Source organism: Thunnus albacares, chromosome 14, assembly GCF_914725855.1.
Source record: "Thunnus albacares chromosome 14, fThuAlb1.1, whole genome shotgun sequence".
NCBI lineage: Eukaryota > Metazoa > Chordata > Actinopteri > Scombriformes > Scombridae > Thunnus > Thunnus albacares.
The window spans coordinates 4,914,706-4,931,025 of NC_058119.1; the positions used below are offsets into that span (position 1 = coordinate 4,914,706).

The window sequence follows — 16,320 nt, forward strand, 5'->3', positions numbered from 1 at the left end:
TCAGGGGCCGCATCCTTCAAAGGACGTGGTTTACAAAGGTGGGTCCTTCGTAGACCACAATGGCCGAACAGTGCGTTGTTAAATGAGACGGTCTGCTCTATGGAGGATATCCTATTTGCGTCACCAGCTGTTCCCACCCTTACCCTTGCGTCGCTAAGTGCCACTCCTGTCACCTAGCAACCCTGACAATTGCAGTTGACAATCGGGACACAGCTAGTAGAAATGGAGCCAGAACTTTTTACTTTTAACTTTTTATTATTGTGGCATCATCCAGGTCCAGCAGCACCACCAGGGACTCTCTGCTCAGCTCAACCAAAATATGCATAAACACATTTTCTAAGGCTGAATATTTATAAAACTGAATTCAAGACTTTTTAAGGACCTGCAGACACCCTGATATTCCACTTCTTATATACTTTATTTATGCTGTAAATAGTTGTAAAGACCGCTGTAAATGTATTTTACAATTACTTTAACAATTATTTTAATTCATTCATTAAATATTTTTTATTTTTCAACTACTCTCTTGAGTATTCCATTCTCTCACTCCTCCCCTCTGCCTCTCTCTGCAACCTCATGTCTTCCTTCATGATCTGAAGAAGCTCAGCCTCTCTCTCTCTCTCTCTCTCTCTCTATCTTAAGTGGCTCTGGCTTACGAGGACAGGAGGACACAGTACGGTCATTCTGCAGTTGGAACAGCAGCGTTCTTGCTGACAGCAGCAGCTCAGCTTTAACACACCTACCTGACTGTACTGTGACAAAATAATCTCAACTCAAAGCTCCACTAACACTTTTTATCTCACAAACCTCATTTACAGAGAGATGCAGTAAATGATATTCAGTCTGTAATGTTGCTATAATAAAAATCCAAACTGTTATGCAGCTTAATAAAATAAAACAAAATTGAATATAGACTGATCTGTTCATTTTAATACATTTATGTTTATTGAGATGTGCTGATATCTGTACATATAGACCTCCAGAGGCAGCGCTGTTCTGTCCGGTAAAAACATGAAGCTTCACTTTACATTCAGACAAACTAATGTGGCAACTAAAATGATTAGATTTCATCTGTGAGACCAACATCTATCTTCCAAAAGGAATTATATAATATACCAAAATGCTGCGGAGACATTAGAGCCAGCAGTAAATCATCAAAGAGCTGCACAGATCAGTTCATCAGATCATTTTCTCCCCGGGATGACGAGGCAGGAGTCGGGCTGTTGGTCTCACCTGGCCAGCGGCTCCTCACATCTCCCCAAATGTCACAGCAGATTTACAAACAGGCGTTATTCGGATAAACTGACCACATATTGGGAATCTAAATGGTTTGGGATAGGTTGGGCTGTGAAGGATCCATCCATTGGATCCTCCAAATTCAGGAAAAGAAGGCTACATTTCTCAGCTGCAATTTGAAAGAGCCTTTGAAATGGGACAGCCTCGGTCACGCCGCTGTGATGCATTCAGTCTTCAAATGCAGCCTTTGAAGGATGCGGCCCCTGGAATTGAGGCACAGCTATAACCCAGAAACCCACGGAACGGACAAACCAAACACTGGCTCTAGAGAGGGCTTTCCACGTTTTTCGAGAGTTTCGCAGTCGCCGTAGGTTCTCCTACACGCTTGGAAGGTGGTGGAGAGGGGGAGGGGTATTCAGTTGGTTGCAATCTGGAACTTCACCGCTAGATGCCGCTAAATCCTACATACTGGTCCTTAAAACTTAACTTAAAGTTCACTACTGTCCTATGAGGGATGTACTCTTCCTGTGTCACCCTTTTGGTGGTCAGAACATTTAAATAACTTCCCGAGTGGCAGAAATACACCACTAAACTGGTTTCTTTAAACATTACTGTTTACATTACTGTTATTAAATACAGTTATATGCCGATGCGCTACAACACAGCAGCAAAACCAACTTGATATAAACTGGCGTTGCACATTTGGACTTGTGCTGTCAGGTTTCAGGCTTTATTCTGATTTCTCACATTAATCTGGTCTCTTGTGTGCATTATTTTCATTACTGATTAATATTAATCTGTTTATTATTTTCTCGATAGATCAATTAGTTGTTTGGTCTATAAAATGTCAAAAAATTGTGAAAAATGTCCATCACTGTTACTCAAAACCCAAGGTGATGTCCCCAAATGTCTTCTTTTGTCCCAACCAGCAGTCCACAACCCAAAGATATTCAGTTTATCATCATACCAGACAAAATAAATCAGAAAATATTCACATTTGAGGAGCTTGAATCAAAGAATTTGTACATTTTTTCTTAATGATAAGTAAAGTATCAAATTAGTTGGCAATGACTAATCAATAAATCGATTAATCGTTGCAGCTCTAATGGAGTCACTGTCCAGCAATTGGCTAGCATGTCTGATTATTTCAAAAGTCACTTTTCATTTTGGTATTAGGGTCAAAGATGGCGCTACAGAGTCCTTGCTGGGCACCACAACAAATGCTTCTTAAGAGCCAAGTAGGCCAATTTAACTTAAACTCTAAATTGTGGTAGAAATAGCTAAAAACATACACAACAGGGTATGAACATGTCGTCCCCTAAATGGTTTAAATCTAGACCAATCAGTAAAAAAAGAATGTTTCAAAATTCAAAAAAACACTTGAGCAGAGGTCTAATCAGCCGCAATAGAAATCACCTGTGTGGGTGTGCAGGGCCTTTTATAATAACAACACTGTCATTAATTTTTCTTTTTACCACACTTCCAGTTAATGTCTGTGACATATCTAAACGCAACAATGTGTCAAAAGCCCCAATATGCGACAAGTTCAAGTTAGTTTTTAACCAATCGTTAAAACTTCAGTGGTTTTAGTCTGTTCATTAACATCAGTAACAAAAGTGAAACTTGAAAAATGAGGGCGATGAGTTTGGAGGAAGAGATGGGTCTAAACTGACAAATACTTCTGCTTGGATGAGCAACACAAGTTATCTTTATCCAGGCTTGAATTACATTCACTTTGGTGTAATGCTGATCTTTTGTGACCGGTGCAATTTAACAGCAATGTTTAAAAGAGAAGCCTGACCTGAGCACTGATCTACACGTTGGTCTGTATCCGTTAATCTACTGTATGCTGAATTAGTTGTTTGTATCTACCAACCTTTTCTGAATCACTAACTGTTGTTTCTCAGAATCATCAATAATTTACAGTTGACAGAGTTAAAATTAAAATATTAAAAGGCAATAGAACCATGTCAATCGAAATATATGAGTCTGGCCTCTCTAGAAAAAATGCAAAAAAATATATATTGGTTGTTCAAACTTTAAAATAATCTGTCTAATAATAAAAATAAAAATAACCTTTTGTCTTTGAATGCAGCGGTGCATGGATAAAGCAGCGAGGTTGCTTCTATTAATCTGTCTCATGTGGATAATTGAGATTCAATAACAGTTTATTATGCAATTCATCATTACACTTGCTCTGCATTGAAGTCAAAAATAGACAGCTGAATTGAGTTCTCTCAGAAGACATGAGCCCTGCAGTCCCCACACACACACACACACACACACACACACACACACACACACACACACACACACACACACACACACACACACACACACTCAATACAAACACACCAGTGCTAATTTGTAGACTGCTGACCTGATTAGAGACAAATGAGCTCTTCTCATACACTCACACACTTTCATGCAGGTAAATTCATGCATATTATGAATAAAGCCATTAAAAAGAGCACACACACACACACACACACACACATAAACACTGAAACGTCAAGCAGAACAAAGCCTGCATACATGCATGCATGCACACATACTAATACAACCCAATATACAAGCCATACAAGTACACTGACACAAGGAGACACACCCCTGTGCATGCACTTTCATAAACATGCACACACACACACACACTGACATGTGCACAGTCAGACAAACAGAGTCATCCCAGCTGAGAGACACACACCCTGGAGCTCGATGAGTGACAGTGGAACTTTCCAACAGGGAGGGAGGGGGCGGGAGGGGGGGGGGGGGTAGTCAGCCGAGCATGAAATTAAAGCTCCAACTGTCAACCTGAGGACAGTCAGGACACCAACTGACGTGTGTGTGTGTGTGTGTGTGTATGTGTGTGTGGTGTAAATGCGTGTGACGGTGGCTGTAAGTTAGCGACAGCGACCACAGATGTCAGGTGGGGTGTTGCTCTCTTCCGTGGAGATGAATCTGTGATCTCCTTTTTAATCCTGCAGAATACACGCCGTGGACGGACTTTGAGTGAAAAATTTGAAAGCGGCAAACAACAAGTGAGAAAAAATAAAATATGAAACATCTGAATTTACTGATGTAATTCCTGCGAGCTTATTCGATCAATATTTATGAGCCAGAACAAAAGTCTGCGGCAGAGAGAAGCGGGGCCGGCTCCTACTTCAGGGACTGAATAAAGATACAAAGTTTAAAGCTCTAAGGCTGAAAGAAGCAGACTTTTGTGGACTTAAACCATGTCAGATTTGACTCATACAAATCCTGCGGGACTAATAATACAGCGGTCTCTATCTGTTCTGAACTGCTGGCTACTGTCACAGACACGCTCCCCACCTTTTTCCATATGAATCATCTTTTCATTGTTACTCTAATTGCTCTTTAGGTTTTATATCTTCTTTTAAATTGTACTACTTGTCTTGATATCCTCTTATAAAACACACAGAAGGCTCAGCTATACCAGAGCTCTACATAGAATATTTATAACTTCTTTAAAACATGTTTTGTTTTATGAAACCAATTTCATTCTTCTCCTTTATAGCTCTTGCTGTGAGGAACAAAAGCTATAAGCGAGGAAATAAAAGCATCCCTCAGCTGAAATTCAGTGGTATTCTCCTTTAAAAAAAAAAAAAAAAAAAAAAAAGGTTACAGCAGCCTCCATTTCCTAATTAATAGAATGTCCTCTTAGTAAATCACCCGAAGGTTGCCAAAATCTTCAGGAGAATGGAGACTCAGAGAGTGACGGGCAGGACGCTGAGGGGAAGATAAAAAAAGCTCTGTGCTGCTCCCTGCTGGTCCATTACTGTGATTCACTGTCAGCAGTAATGAGGAGGAGTGAATAGACTTCTTCTACCAGGAGGAATGTTTCCCTCTCCGACGCAGCGTCTCCTTTTTATTATTACAACAGAAAAACCTCATAAAAAATCATCATCTGCTCTTATTGACTGTTCCTGAACAAATGCGGGAACGTTGAGCTCCAGACAGACTGTAAATCACCACAGATGGATTCTACATAAAAAACATTTTCAGAGGTAATAAAAGAGTGAAGCAGACACAGGGATACACACACACACACACACACACACACACACGGGAGGTGAAATAACAATTCTGGCATGTGGTTTGTTTCATTGTTTGCTACAGGACAGTGATGACACAGGATTTGGAGTCTTTTGGCCTGTCTGTTAAGCATTTTAATGTGAAGTAATGGATGGATGGATGGATGCAGTGAGGATGGGATTCCATCTGCTGGTGATAAAAGGCAGTGTAGTGGACTCAGCCATGGCCAGTTTGAGACTAGTGTTCTTGATGTGACATCTAAGATAATTAGTCTGTTAATCCGTTTGTTGATTGGCAGAAAAATAACCAACCGTTTTCATGACTGATTAATTGTTTAAGTCACTTATTGCGCAAAAATGACATTTTCTGTTCCGGTTTGTCTTTTCTCTGTCTTATGTGACAGTAAACTGAATATCTTTGGGGGGTTTTCGACCAAATTGCCAAAGAAATAAAAGTATTAACGACCCAACGCTGCTAGTTTTATCTCATCAATACTGCTAAAAGCTGTTCAGACTCATTTGTTTGATCTCTCACGCCACCCATCGAAGAAGTCTGACTGATGAACAGAGAGCAGGGTTAGAATTTTAAATAAACCTCCCCAGCACTCAAACAATCTACAGTACATGCACAGTAAATTGGCAGGTTTGCTCAATTTATCAATGTTCCTTTAAGAAAAGAGAACATCAACATGACTCTTTAATGCCATCATACACTACTGTTACATTAGGACATAAAGCCATTAAGTTTGCATTAACCCGACAGAGTTTCCCGTTTCTAACCACGAGTGTCACATTTCCAACCGCAAGTTGAGATCATTGAAGATAGAAACCCTCCCATCCTGTATATATAAAGTGGAAGATCAGGACCAACGTCAAATATGGAGCCAATAAAAAGCAGTTCCTGGTATGATTAAGTGCAGGTGTGCTAGTCTTGTATTTTTGGGGGGGGTTTTTGAGCATCCTGTAGCAGCGGTGTGAAGGAAGAAGTGTGTGATCAGGGCAGTTAAGAATCAGTTGAGCCTCTCTGATAACCCCTTTACAATAAACACCTTTAAGCTGAGCTTGCTGCACCCCGGTCACCTTGCTTGCCACCTTGACCAGCTTAGCCAGCCTATTTTTATCTATCAGACTGAGGCTGCCAAACCAAACCTCAATACAATAAAGAAGAAGAGATTCAATAAAACACTGATAGAGTAAAGTCATAAGAGCACTGCACACCTGAGAAGAAATCCTCTTCCTTAGAAAGAACAAACGTTGTTGAACCTTTTTACAGACGGCATCAGTATTCAACTCGAAACAAAGCTTGTTATCGATGACGCTGCTCAGGAACAATATCAATGTCTGCATCCTGAATGCTTGTGTGAGTAACACTGGGCTGTGTTCTTCTGAAATTAATGATTATGTCTTTGCTTTTTGATACATTTATTCTGATTCAGAAGTTGTTACACCCGAGTCACAAAATCATCAACAACCGGTCCATGTGCAGACTCGTAATCGTTTAAGAGACGTGATCATGAGTGCTTCTGCAGTAGTTTGTGTATGAGATAAACAGAACAGGAGACAGGACACATCCCTGAGGAGAGCCGGTGGAGGATCACACATCTTTGTCAAGAACTTACACTTCCACTTGCCTGAGTATCTCTTGTTTGACCAGTTTCTCAAAGCTTTTCATCACCAAGGAGGTGAGAACAACTGGTCTAAGCTCGTTCATGACTTTTTGCTACAGGAACGATGACACAGTGTTTCCATGTTTTAGGAACCCTTAAGGAAGTAGTTACTTTAACCCACACCACGTCTCTCTAACCTTAACAAAGCCATCATTTTAACTCAAATCATGATCTTTCCCTAAACCTAACCAGACCTTCACCATCATGAACACAATTATTTTTTGTTTTAGAAAGCAAAGACAAATGATGTTGTCCTGCTGATTACTGCTGACTCTGATAAGGGTGCTAGATTAGAAAACCTATGTGTCATTGTGGAGTCACATGGTCACACAACGTATTTGGATGTTTAATTTGGAGGACTTGTTGCTTCTACGTCATTGTAAAGTCCGTGTTTGTGCACTGGAGGCTTCAAGTTTCCATAAATACTGGACAGTGATTGGCTCCCAACTAGTCATGATGTCACAAAACACACTCGTCTTAAACTGAGATTTAAGGTGAGCTCAGAGAAACTTTTCCACCGTCAGCGGATTGAATGTGAAAACAAACTCTGCACGTACGTCATTCTGCAAACATCCAAGAGTAGTAACAAGAAGAAGAAAAACTTTTTGAGTGGAGTGAGACTTAAAAGTGGTTTTAGATTCATATGTTCAGAATCCGTCCTCTACAGCCAGAGACGATGTCATTGTTACGGTTTCATGGCCGTTAGCTGTTGAGTGAGAACGCTGAAGTACATGTCTTTGTATCAGTATGATTCACAGCTGACATTCACTCAAACAATAACAACACATCAATTCTTGGAAGCCTCCTTCCACTAACTGATGGAAATCTGCCCTCGTCCAGACACTATAAATACTTCAACATAGACAACAAAACCACACCTAGCTTGCTTACAATCCACTTGACCGTTTGAACACTGTATGCAGTATGAGTAATGTGACAACACTGTAAATCTAACCTGTCCTTCACAGCTTTGAAAGGTGTACAATTGCAGGTGTGTGGGCCCAAATAAGTGTGAGTGTGTGTGCCTGTGCCAGTATTTTATGGGCACGACAGCACAGAGGTATCAAGGACAGGTCGTCAAAGCACTGAGTGTCCTGCAGGTACTCGCCAAGATCTGCTGTGCCAGCAAAGAGGAGAGCATGTGCCAGCTCAGAGCAACCCCCCCACCCACAAATCACAGCTCTGCCACTGTGTATGTATGTGTGTGTGCTTGGTGTTGCATCTGAGTGACCGTGGTGATAGGTGTCAAAACCAAAGGTGAAAATTATAGCCTGGATTCTAAGTGGTGGATGGACTGAGATGCCAGAAGAAGACAGGAAAATGGGATTGCAATCAATAAGGACTCTATCTCTCTCTCTCTCACACACACACATAGCAAAGGTAGGGCAATGTGTGTAGATAGGAGAGGTAGACAGGAGGCAGGAGTGAGGGTGGTATTACAGCTGAGAGGCTAAGGTGAGTCACCACACTGCAGCAGTGGTCATAGCCGGGCCGCCACACCCAGACATGCCGACTGCAGCGGAGAGCATGGAGGACGGAGTATCTCTAGTATCTCTCGGGGCAAACCCTAAAACAAACTGATCAATCAAATCGGAGCTCTGTGCTCTGAGTGGTCAATCAGCCATGCAGTGGTTGCTTGTTTTGAAAAAAAAAAAAAAAAAATCAATAAAAGCTAATACACTGTCTCCGTTGTGTTTGCAGTGAACTGCATCCAGTGGAGATGATCATGTTCAAGCTCAGAGACTGAAGATTTTAGAATTTAAGTTCTGAAATTGACAGTTTTCTGACCACTGTTGCTTTGCTCTGTTAATTTAAATTGTTGTTATGTTATATATGGTTTACATGGTACAACTACCAAGCATATTATTACAAACTTATCTTGTTTCATGAGAAGAATCATGAACTGATGGAGCTGGTTGTTGTTGAGCTTCTAAAGTGAAAAGCTTACCACTCACCACTCCACACGCCAACAGCCTCTCCTTCCAAATATACTGTATGTGCACTGGAGGCTTTAAGTTTCCACATCAGACTTATGTAAGTTAGATACTGGAACACGATTGGTTCCAAACTGGTTGTGATGTCACAATTCCTGCTCCTGGGTGCATTCTAAATGAGCACAAAGAAACTTTCCTTCCTTTCAGCAGACGAATATGAAAACAGTGTCACATATATCACTCTACACATACTGTACATCCTTCTGTATGGTGAAGCTCAAACATCAAACTCAAGTAACAATAAGCAAAACACATTTTTGAGTGGAGGACTTTTACTTCAGTGGAAGTACAATTTTACTTAAATGAAAGTACATACATAAGTATTAGCATTAAAATATACTGAAAGTACTAAAAGTAAAAGCATTCATTGTGCAGAATGTTCCACTTTTGTATAATAAATATTATATTACTGGACTATAATTACTGATGAATGAATGTGTAAGCATCACTTTAATGTTGCAGCTGTTAGAGGTAGGGCTAATTGTGACTACTTTGGATACTATAATCAATTTAATCATCAATTTTTTGATACATATTGATTCTTAATATTTGGAACAGTTTCAATACTCATTTTCTGCACTATCCACTAGTACCAGTTGCACTTTCTCTCTCCTCTCTGACAGTGATTTGACATACACACCGCTGCAGTGTCCGCATTGCCCCGCCTCCTCTCACACACTCATCTCATTGGCTCCAGTAGTTGTATTATATTTATTATACAATCAATCCCATATGCAAGTGATGCTGCAGAGCAAAGCAAATGAAAGATGCTAACACAACAAATTTAGCAAAGCAACTGAAGGACTGACACGCTGACCTCTATAAAGAATTTGGAGAGGTTGGTGAAAGCTTCCATTTCAATATCACTCAAGCATTAACCAATATGTCCCAGTAAACTGTTGTTGACCTGTTGTTGGCCCAACAGCCGTTTGTAATTCTGAAAGCTAAACTAATCCCCTCAGAGCCTGAGGAATCTCAGACAGCTGAGTTTCACTTGATAGCAAAATACTTAGATGTTGTTGTTCTTAGCAGACAGACTTTACTTCATTTATAAGATTACTTAATTAGATAGTTTAGTTAGTTTTAAAGGCCTGATCTAAAGGAAGAGTGTGATATTTCTCTTATAGTAGCAGAGAGAAGCTGAGGTGAATCGACCTGCAGTGAGAACAACACGCTCACACAAACTGAACAGAGCTGAGGCAGAGCACGTATGCAGTATGCATGGATCAGTGTGTATACTGTGGAGAAACCTGGGTTCAGACAAGTTCTTGAACAGTTAAATAACAGCTTTGCCCTTTCTTCACAGAATCATTTCATGCACACTGAAGTGCCTGCCCTATACAATGAAACAAAAGATATTATCATGGAGAATCTTTTCATGCACCGCTGACCTATGGAGCAGCAGAGCCACATCCACATTCACGGCAGTAATTCCGCAATTTATATCAGAACCCTGGGACTTGCAGAGCTGCTGTTTGGCTTGTATTGAGCTGAACACACTGGGGACAGCTTGAGGGAGACTTTGGAGGAGATGGCACATGAAACATGGAAGATGGTACATGTCAAATATGGCTGGTATCACCACTGATAACGCGTATGCAGAAAGCATTTCAGCAGGACTTCACATGGGTCCCCCTTGCTCTGGGCACAACCTGCACGCCATTAACAAGGGTCTGGATATGGACTGTGTGTCTGGAGCGCTGTCTAGCTGCTTTGACAGCTGAGGAAAGTGACAGCAACCTAAAATGTCAACGTAAAGAAAATATCAGAGGAGGTCCCAGACAAAGATATGAGGACAGGCACCTGCAGCTGATACTGAACACAGCCACCTCTCTCCACCCAAGATTCAGGGACAGTTTTGTTACTTTAAGAAAGTAGGTTGAACAAAATCTTACGGACAATGTTTATTTATCGGGAAAAAGGAGACCAAAGTCAGGAAACACCCTCTCCAGGTGCCGAGCAACCAGCAAAGACAACTACAACAGACCTGAAGGACTGTTAACAAGCAGTGTGTCTTTTGTTTTGGTCATTTTATTTTATTTGATTGTATTATGAGGGTGATGTAGGGAATGATTAACTGATAATAAACAGAAGATATATACATTAAACCCCATTGATAGATCCAATAGTTCCTTCACAGCTGTTGCATCACTTTTGAGACATTTTTTTCTCTGGATGGCAGCAGCCTCTTCATCATTTTCCTTCCCATTATGAAGTGTTTTTCATTAAATACGTTCATATTTGTGAGGGAATAAGGAAGCACAAAAACAGACCAAAGCTGACAGCCACTGACATTTGATAAGGGCCATGTTGGACACATTTGGTGAAAGATTCCCAAACTTTTCAGACAGTCATTTCCTTACAGTGAGTTCCTTATTGTTTGGATATAAATAGCTGCCACAAAGCAAATATGAGTCATAGGGCAAGACTGCATGATGCTGCTTTATGACTAACGTAAGTAAACAAGCCTGAGGCAGCAGTTTCACTCACTGATGGAGAAAACACCAATCAGAAGATCAGATTTTACTGCACTTCACTAAAACAGATGTTTGCTTAATCAATTGATATAATATAATAGAGTCTGAATAAGAACATATTGTGTCTTTGTGGGATAAAATATGTACTTGTGCAGGAGAGATGGGCACTTGAGATTTGACTTGACCTCATTAAAAATACATTTTGAACAATAAAAGTCTTTTACTTCTACATTCATCGGGTCACAGTGTGTCTCCCAGCTGTAGTTGTGTGTCACTGAATCAAAAAACAAGTTGTGTCTGTCTCAGAACAACTTCTGTGGGATCTGTAGCATAAGTTACAAAAGACAAAAATTTCATTTTAATTTCAGAGACTCAGAGACAATTGATGGCAGTTTTATATATTATATACCATCAGATAATATACATTTGTCAGACATCAGAAATGTTGGGATATCATTTGGCAAAATAGTTTTTAATTATGTGCGTCATCATTCTGCATTTGATTAATAGTCAAAAGATGCTGCTAACATTGGCCTACTTACTGTGCGCTAGTTGTCTGTTTATCTACAGTGACTCATGATTGTGTTAACTAGGTCATCTTATTTTATCATAGTTGCATGTGACCAAAATGCATGTGAGCAAGAACATAAACTTTAAAGAAGAAAACACAGTTTAATTGTTTTCCTGCTGCTAATGGTTAAAACACATCTGATGCTATGATTGTATGAAGTCAGCAGTCATGAGTGTAGATCTGGGTGTGGATGGTAGGGACATGTCCATCCTAATAACAAGGTTTTGCTGGATTGTATTGGACCAGTGTTTTTACAAATTTAAAACAAGCTAGCCACTTTAACTCAACGTAATGTTGACAGTAAGATCTCTGCAGGGTTGCCAGGTTTGTGTGTTTTCTGCAAAAAAGTGTGCTATTATGATAAAGAGTGAAAGATCAGGATATGGGGGATACTTGACCTGCTGATCTGGCAACCCTCAACTTCAGGCTGAACGTATGGTTGACCAGCAGCAGCAGCAGTAGTGGAGTCAGTGAGGTGGAGAATCTGAAGCAGTTAATATTTATAGTTTAAACCTTCTGAATGTAACAGAACTGAAATCACTGAACAAAACTAAGATCATGTGATATTATATTTAATTATAGGTGTTAGACGTGCTGTTAATTAAACAACTTTATTACTGTTGGTGAAAATTCCTCCCAAAATCAAATGAAGACATCTGGTCCTTTTTAAAGAAGAAGCAAAGTGTCAGTAACAGTTGAAAGAAGAAGAAGAATCTCAGGTGAGGTTTGAAAACCTTCCAGCTGTGAGTTACAGAGCAGCACATTACCTACAGGCTTCCATACATATATTTTATTGTAACATTTATTGTGCCAGTCTATATGTTATTTTTAAATAGGCTATTAATTAGATGTTGTATTAAAACAAAATAAAATGTAAAAATAGAGGAAATAGAGCCTATAACAGAGAAAAGAGTGATAAAGAGCAAGAACACAATTATTTGGCTGTCTGGTAAGAATGTCTCTACCAAATTTAAAACCAAGTCATCGTACATACAGCAGTTGCTTTTCATCCCCCTATCTAATGACTACTATGACATCAACTGGTCATATTTTCCTGCTTCTCTAATTTACTGGAGCACTGACCAATAACCATTGTTCCCAGTAGCAGCCTAGAGCTGCAGCAGGCTGCTGTCAGTGACTGGGACGCAGGTTACCCAGATGATGACATGGTGAAGTGGTTATGAATGAAGTGGTCTGTTGACAGCTCTGACTGAGCGTTGGACTGTGTGTTACTGGAGATCAGTTCATTTGAACCACAGTGACATTAAATAACAACACTGAACACAACATGATCACATTCCTGAGAGGATCAGAAAAGATGCCAGATGGGAAATACTGTGATTTCTGTTACATTTATATGATTCAATACACTTTATTATTTATATATGTGTCCAACTTAGGGCTGCAACTAACAATGTTTTGTTGATTGATTGATTGATTGATTGACTGATTGATTACTCTCTAAAATGTCTTCAGTTCAATATGACGTCCTGAAATGACTTGTTTTGTCCAAACATCTGTCCACAACTCAAAGATGTTCAGTTTACAATGATATAAAACTGAACATTTGAGTAGCTGGAAAGAAACTATCTTTATGGGTATTTTCATCCCAAATCAATATTTTGGGATGTTGTGCCCTAAAGGACGACACTGTGAATTTCTTTCTGACTTAAAAATTACCACGGTTAATTGTACGTCTCACACATCTGTCTGATGCACTGGCTCAAATGGAAGATTAGCACAACCACCTGCATGGTGGTGTGGGCACTGAAAATGTGTTAAAGTCGGTGAGGTTATGCTCAGAAACCAAAAACCAGCAGAGGACAGAGAGGAAAGGTAGGACTGAAGACCCAGAGCAAACAAGCAGGCAGCAGCTTCTGCTTCTTTATGCATACTCATTCTCACATCCTGCACACACACACACACACACACGCTTGTTTCACAGTACTTTCACCGACTCTGTGATTCCATTAGCAGGACTGGGCAGAATACTGGAACAAATTTACTAATAATCATTATTTTGTTGTGTATCCTCTGATTAAAATGAAGCTCAATTCAACGTATCTCGCTATATTCTTTAGATCTATTAACAGTATAATAAACACTTCCAAGCACTCAAGTTATCTTATAATAGGCCTATGCAAACTGAAATAAGTAATCAGTATTTAACTACATTAAGCAATGACATCCCACTAACACACACACACACAAATGGTGGATTTACAGAAACAGTGCTTTACAAATGCTGTAAATTCATTCACATTAAGACTGATGTTCCTGTGCAAACTAAATACCTGAAATTTAACAATGCAGAACAGCGAACACAGTCATTATCTAAAGTACCCACAAGGATGCTTTCATTAAGAAATGATCATTTCAAGATATTCATATTGACAGAAGAGCTTGACGGTGTCCCATGTCAACCTAATCACCAGCAACAGAGATTGACAGTGTGTAATGTGTGTAGTGTAAATTCAACTAAGAGAACTAGTATATTACACCCAGTTATTACAAATATAGTATTAGTACTACAAGATGTATTTTGGCCTGAACGGGTGGCGGATTTTACAAACACAAAAATGGGAAATAGGGGTTTATCTTTCACTGTATGCCTGCTGAGAGCTAACATCAAGCTAGGATCATGAATATCTAGATCAGGGATGAGTGTCAAAAAAAGAGGTGCTGAAACAGTTCAGATTTAGATGGAATGGAAAAAACAAAGAGCATTAACACTAAAAAGTGACAGGGAGTGAGGGAGGTCTGGTACTACAGATTACAGCTATGAGAGGGCAGCACAGGCATGGTGATGACGTCAAAGGCATTTAATCTCAGTCATAGGTAGCCCCGATACGAGCCGTTCAAACTCCACTCAAAAGTGGGATTTTATGCTTCCATTCTTACAGGCAAACATACACATCAGTTGAGACGCTTAGGTAAGAGTTACGTGACATTTTTGCTGGATCAGTTGTGCAAAACATTTTACATTAATATAGCATTTTTAAGTTGATACCGCCGGGAATTCTGGTGGATGAAACATAAAGCAAAAAGCAAAAAGTTTACGTTTAATTGGTCTACATTGCTATTTGATGTATTGGATCAATGCCGAATTTAAGAGTGGTTTCTAAGGATTTATAAAAACTCTTCAAACAAACGATATCTTTGATTGTGTGCAAGGGAGGATTAAACGTCCTGATTTTTGAATGGGATTTGGTGGGTGTGTTTGGTCAGAGGTGAGGTGTTGGCTGCAGGCTTCTGGCTGCATCAAACCTCCAGTATCTGATGTTTCTCTACATCCAGAATGCAACCTACACCTCTAATTTAACATTGCCCACACAGGACACGCACGTTTTCCGCTCATAAATAAACCAGTCAAGGACATGACATCGATACTGTCGAGCAAAATCTGCGTCAAGCTGTTCACAGTTGTACAATACAAAACCGGAGTTAGAGGCCACCTGATTTCAAAGTTAAAGCGTCTCAGTATTCCTAAAAATGAAACTGGAATTAATTCCTTTTAAAAGTTCTAAAAGCACAAAGTTTCATACACAGTGAGCAAGACAAATGTGCCTTAAATGCCATACACTGAATAATCAAACAGTCAATCAAACATTAAATGTTACATATAAATCCTAATGCTGATCAGCATTTAATTTGTCAAAGATATATAAAGACACCAGACATGAATCATCACATTACAGTGTTAATTACATCACCATATCATCAACACTGTTACACTGATACATCACAATTGTTCACATACTGTGATCTCTTTATATCATTTATATACACTTAATTACCTGTTGCTTTTTGTGGCCTTAAAATGTATTTATTTTCATTATTATATTTATTATTATCATTATTAGCGCCATAACTACCACATCATCATCACCACCACATCATCATCTTCATCATCACCACCATCATCACCACCACCATCGCCATCATCATCATCATCACCACCACCACCACCACCACCATCACCGCAATCATCATCACCACCATCGCCATCATCATCATTATCACCACCATGTTACAATACAAGTGCTCGATGATAGTTTTACTTTGAAAGTGCTAAGCGGAAGTTGAGTGAATTTTGTGGTTACTTGGACAAATGTCGCTCAATATGATTCATTTTAAATTAATTGTGACTGTACAAGCCACAACTTAGCACGTTTGCATTGCACAACGTATAGATACTGAATGAAAAGAATAGCTGAATTCACGTCAGACATTTAACGTTAGGTATTAGCAAACTAAGCTAAAAAGATGGAAGCACAGCCACACATGAGTAACTCCCTTCAGAATAACGTCTCTATGCTGCTG

The 16,320-nt window shown here is 39.6% G+C and overlaps 1 protein-coding gene across 5 annotated transcripts in view; it reads right to left on the reverse strand.

The window, feature by feature from the left end:
- Positions 1-16,320, reverse strand: part of smap1 (small ArfGAP 1) — a 112,242-nt gene that overhangs the window by 95,530 nt on the left and 392 nt on the right. The gene's annotated exons all lie outside the window — the stretch shown is intronic.